Below are 6155 nucleotides of genomic sequence, written 5' to 3' on the forward strand. Positions count from 1 at the left end.
TTATTTCCAAGCCTGTTCATTACTATGTCATCCGTTCGTAATTCTCGTTCAGCCAATAAAGGACCATCATTGCCTACCTCTCGATATGTTTGAAGAGAATTTTGATTCCTCGTGCCATCTCGTCCTTGTTCCCTATTTACGTCCATGGTTTCCGATACTCTTCGATACTTGGCCTCTCCCACAAAGAAGATCTTGCCTCTCAGTCTCAGTCGATTCATCTCCGCTATGGCTTTCAAGGCCCCTCCTTTAGTGGTATATCGTATGAAAGCAAAAATGTAGAACTCACCATTTTTGAATTTTCTAGATAAGTATATATCGTTGATGCGTCCAGTCCAGTTGAACAATTGAAAAAGTTCTCTCTTCGAGACGTCATCAGGAAGATTGTTCACAAAAATGGAGAAAGACTCATGTTCTAGCCGTCGATACTCTTCTCTGTTCCAAACTCTTGGATCTTTGCCACCCCGCCCTATGTTTCTCTCCCCCGCTCTCTCTCGCACTCTTTCTCTCTCTCATCTCTCTCAAGTATATCTTATTTTATCTAGCATTAACAAATACACCATAGAATGAATTAGCTACATAGCTAGAAGAATATTAGAAAATTAGCATTTCTAGTAAAAGAAAATAACTCTTGTTTTCTTCAATAACTATAATAGTTGACTAAGGGGCATTATCCTTATCCATGTTAAAATTTGATGGTATATTTACAAAATTGGACAATGCATAAGCAATGAAAGTGAAATAAAAATTAGTATTGATGAACATAGTAAAAAAAATCATTCTATGAGGTACAAAGATTAAATTCTATAGAAAAAGGTTCTAGGATTGTATATACAATGTGAAAGGAGTGTTAACAGTATATACAAGTATGTTGAGTCTTATTTATGCAATATTTCACCATTAAGTTTTTCTACAGTGAATCAACTTATAGGAAAGTAACCAACACAAAAGTTAACAGTATCTAGCTCAATTTTGTTAAAAGTTTCTTTGGGTATAGTCGTATAGACAATTAATTTGGAAGAGGGTTTTCAAAAGAACTGGTATTAAAACAAGTTTTATTTGCAGTAAAGAGAAGAACAGGAAGCACTGTTCAAATCAATACATGGAGGCCTTTCTACAAACATGATTTATCTGAAGTTTTGAGAACTTTTTTTTTCCTTTTTAGGGGCTCCTTCCACTCAAAATAGAACAAAGAAGGGAAAAGATATTGGTTCAAAAAACGTTTGAACCTGATATTATTTTTTCCTAAAAAAATGTAAAATGTATACATGCTGTGAATGATTAAGAAACGTAGGAGGAGATGGAAACGGGTGAACACTTGTTAATCCAATATAAATTAAGGTTCATTCTTTCAACTGTGTTTCTGGCATTATAAGAAAAAGTGGACGCTGATTGGGAAGTGAGATTTGTCAGTGATTCCCGGGATTGAAGATAGCTGAAAGTCTGAAAGAAAGAATAAATATGATGGATTCGAAGAATGGAGACAGCTGGCTGTTTCCGTACAAGACTGTACCGTCTGATAGTTGTAGAGGTGCCGATTGAAATTGTGAAGTTAATGAAAATTGGTGCTCTCTTGAAACTGTTGATAATCCTAAGTATCTTGTAAGGATGGGATTAAATGCAGAATCATCTAAGAGCTATGTAAGCAGTATGAAATTTATGGTGGCTTGAAATAGGTTTGGTAGCAGTGAATATTGAAGAAACACTTAAATAGGTTCGGAAACACTTAAATTGGTTCAACAAATTTTAGATCGTATAGTTTAGTATTTAGCAAATTTTTATTCTTTAAAAATTCACGATTTTTTTGGATTTTTGTTAGTTTCAATCAAACTTTTAATAGGCATGTTAGACAAATAAATCCTAATAAATTTTATCATAAAATAATACTTTACTAAAAGAATATATCATTATAAGATAAATTATTATTCTTTCAAAATGATGGAAGAATTATTTTATCTTATAAGAATAATTGTCGATGATATCTATCGAATAAAAAATTGTGAGGAGGCAAAGTGTCCAATTTGAATATCTTTTTGGGATTAATTTAATTTTTTTTTTTTGTGAATATAACGACTGCATTAGTTTTTTCATGGTTTTGCTTCACTTTTATTTTTTTGGTAATCTTTTATTTTTTTTTAATTTTTATAGAAGCTTATTTGTAGGATATTTTTCTATTTTAAAATAAAAAATTATTTTTTCAAAAAAATTAATTAAATTTTAATTTCTAGAATACATTTTTTGGTATTTAGGTTGAGTTAACCTTGCTAATTTTGTAATATTCATTGCATCCCGGTGAACTTTGTCTCTCTTCATAAACTGGGTATGAAGAAAAATTGAAAAATTGAAAAATTGAATATTGGATAATATCGTTGGCGGTAATAGAAACCATTATCATCGTCTCAAGGAGAACATAGAAATAATATACACAATAGTACACAAGAACGGTGTAGTAGGAATACTATTTTCCAATGCCTTAATTTAAAAGAAACCTATTTTCGTTTAACAATGGTTGCCATTGTCACCGACAATGTTAAAGAAGCCATGCTTATCACTCTCCAAATTTTCTTCTCATCCAAATTAAATCAAACTAAGTTTTTTTAAAATTAAGAGTTTTAATCATGGTATATATATTTTTTTAAAATAGAAGCACAAAAACAATTTAAAAGTATATATTTTTTTCAAATTAAAAATACAGAATGAATTTCTATTTATTTTTTTTCCTCCAATTTCACTTTCTAAATTTAATTTCATTTTTCGTCTAAAAACAAACACAAAAATATTCCCTTTAAAATTAAATTATCAGTTATATTAAAAGTTATATTAAAGTAAATAGATGTCCACTATTTTTTAAAAAATCAATTTTATTTTTAAGATAAAACTAATTTAAATTCTCAACTATTTTTATGTTGGATCGGACAGATAACAGACTGGCTTTTAAAAAACAAAAATCAAAACCCGTTTGCAACTCAGCACCCCCTTTCCCAAACACCCCCATAATAATAATAATAATAATAATAATAATAATAATAATAATAATAATAAAATTGTTTATCAACAAATTAAAGGAAAAATCACAGAAATGAGTAATGTATCTTAAATGCAATAAATAGCGACAGGTAAAATCCAAGCTCTGAAAAGGAATACGATACGAAAAGTAGATTTTTATAATGTAGTATTTGGAGTTATTTGAAGCACAAAAAATCAGTCGTGAACTCAACACCAAACCAAAACACTAGCCCTAGGTTCCTTGCCGCCGCTTCTTCCTCTTCCCCTGTCCGGAAGCCAGGTAGCTCGGCACGTCGCCCCCATCCTCGTGGCGTCTCTGTTCGTGGCTTGGAGCAGCTCGCCGTCGGATCGCCGCTTGCCGTCCGTGTCTCCGTCGAAGGTTAGTGGCCCTGCTTTCACTTCTTCGCCTCCGCTTCTTCCTTTTAATTTTGCTCTGGTTACTGATGGCTCTGTTTAGTGTTCACTGATGGCTGAATGCTTGGTTCTTCTTCTTCCTTTTAATTTTTGAAATTTTTGTTCAAATGTTCTTGTAATGTTTGTTGCTGTGTTGTAATTGCTGGGTTGTTGAATGATTAACTTCTTAATCAGCTCTTTAACAGAGGTGTTTTCGCCACTCGCTGGTGATTTCCCCACTTCTCTCACCTTTTACTTACTGATTCTGTTCTTCAAAGGCCAAATTTTGACATATATCCCCTTTTAAAATAAATTTTCAAGTAAACTAAAATAAAAGTAGATTTTGTAGTTGACTTTATAAGACAGTAATTTGTACATCTTATTTCTATGTGAAGTAAAAGATAATTTAATAAATCAGTTTTAAGATAAAATTAATATAAATTCTAACCAAAAGATTTTATCTTTTTAGTTTAATTTACTATGATTATCTTATCATATCTTTATTTTTTGTTGCATGTTCGAACAATTTAAAGATAAGAAAACTTTTATATATATACACACCATAAGCTAAGAAAATCTATAATTTACGACTGTTGATCATCTTCCTTTTCTTCTGTCTCCTTCTTTAACAATACAAGTGGTGCATAGTTATTTCTACATCTTTTTCTTAACTATGGAATATATGAAAAATGAAGAAGACAGTGTAAATGATTTGCCACCACTTCCTAGGTCATACGAAGAATTTTGTAAAAGCATTCCATTAGAACAAGATGATACTTTTTATGATGTTGATGTGTCTCATGAACTCATTTCTGTAAGCGAAGAATTATTTGAAGATAATCAATATCCATTACTAGACGACAGTGACTTTCTTATTCCACAGTCTATTACTGAATTTTTTCAGTTACATCCACTGTATGCAAAAGTTTTTCTACCTGATGATATGTTTCAACAACTATTTTCTAAAAGAATTTCATCAAAAGAGTTTAGTGATGTTCCTAATGACCCATCAACGACCAGTGTTACTCCAAATAACAAGGTTTATAAGTTACATAATTTATTTTATTATTTTTCACATGTCTGATCTATTTATTTTAAATCTCGGGAATTTCTTTCTTAAAATGCAATTTTTGTTTTATTAATAATTGAAATGTTCATGTTGACAACAGTTGCTAGAAGAAGAGGTGATGAACAAGTTGGAAGATATCAGGTTGGCCTAGTGGAACAGTATTCAGGTTTGAATTTCGTAACTCTTGGCTTGTTTTTTAGTTTAAAAATTGTTTTTCTATTAGTGATAAATACTGTTTTTTCACGCAAAAATTAGGACAAAACACCCAAATAAACCAAAGCCATTCCAAAATTACGTGAATCACCCAAAGCCAAATACGTTACGTCTAAACAATCCCTTTCGATTTTTTACATGTATACTTACTAATTCAAATTAGGCTGATTCGAAATCGAATATAGCTGTATCGAGTTACATTTTGGTATGGCTTTGGTTTATTTGGGTCTTTTTCTCAAAAATTTAAAAAAAAAAAGAAGTAAATTAATGTGCTAATATGCTTACTTTATTTAATCCCCCTATAGTCCTATGTTGCCATAGTTTTAAGTGTGGTTAATTTTTGTATTTATATCTTAATACCCATCTTTTTACAATCGTAACAAGTTTGATTAAATTACAGTGTAAAATGTTTTTTATAGAAACAATAATAAAAGTTTCAAACTAATACAATCTTTTTGGGAAAAGCAGGAGCCTAAATGCTTGTATATATTTATTATATGGTGATGTAATTGGGTGTTGTATATGTAATATTAGAGAGCCAAAAAAAAGGTTACAATTTGTCTTATTTAATATTTATTATTTGTCATAATATTTAATGAATGTTAAATAAAATAAATTGATTACTTTTTACTAATTTTTTAAGTTACCACTTACCAATATTTCGGATATTTGTATTACTTGTTTTTGGTATATGCAATTAAATAAAGTTATATTAAAAGAAATAAAGTACAGTGTTACTTGTAAATGGGAATTGAGATTTGAATTTTAGACGCTCTATTGTGTTCATTTATTTTTTCAGTGCATTCATTCATTTCTTAGTTTCTTAAAATTTAATGTTTTTGACAGGTTACATGAGGAAGAGGAGAACATAGAAGTAATGCAAAATTTGGAATCGATTCTTAGAAAACTCATGTCATTGCAAAAATACTTTTTTTTTTAAATAGTATTTTTTATTTTTTTCTATTATAGCTTTTTAATAGCTTTTTTATGTTATTATTAATAGCTTTTCTACCCAATAGTTTTGCTAATAATAAATGGAATACAATTGTATTTTTTGTTAAATGAATATGTTATTTGTTTCCTACTCTATGTGTTGTTCTTTTTTTCTTACTTTTTTTCAAGGGCAAAATGTATATATAAACTAATTGGATATTAATATTATACATATCTACTAAAATGAAAACTATTATAAGGATTTATCAAGTATTTTTATATAATTTGAATGAGATTCATTTGAATTATAAAATCCATTCGAAGCATTGCAATTCAAATTATGCATGGACGAAATGTTTTAGTAATTTAAATGAGGGTGAATCTAACTACATGCACGTCGAATTACCAATGAATTCTCGGTAAATATAGTTTGAGTTTAACTTTTTTTTTTTCAATGCATGGAATATAAAATATATTTTTTTAAATTTTTAAATTATTATTTTTTTAATAAATTTATTTAAATTATATCAAAAAAATATTTTTT

General features: G+C 29.1%; 1 long non-coding RNA gene across 1 annotated transcript; it reads left to right on the forward strand.

Moving 5' to 3' along the window:
* The first annotated feature begins 3192 nt into the window (after positions 1-3192).
* On the forward strand, positions 3193-5767 carry LOC148546414 (uncharacterized). The gene is made up of 3 exons (XR_015899987.1): positions 3193-3382; positions 4566-4631; positions 5525-5767. It is a non-coding gene; the product is annotated as an uncharacterized LOC148546414 (long non-coding RNA).
* The last annotated feature ends 388 nt before the right edge of the window (positions 5768-6155 follow it).

Source organism: Arachis ipaensis, chromosome B9 (assembly GCF_059453495.1).
Source record: "Arachis ipaensis isolate K30076 ecotype BB chromosome B9, ASM5945349v1, whole genome shotgun sequence".
NCBI classification, from domain to species: Eukaryota; Viridiplantae; Streptophyta; class Magnoliopsida; order Fabales; family Fabaceae; genus Arachis; species Arachis ipaensis.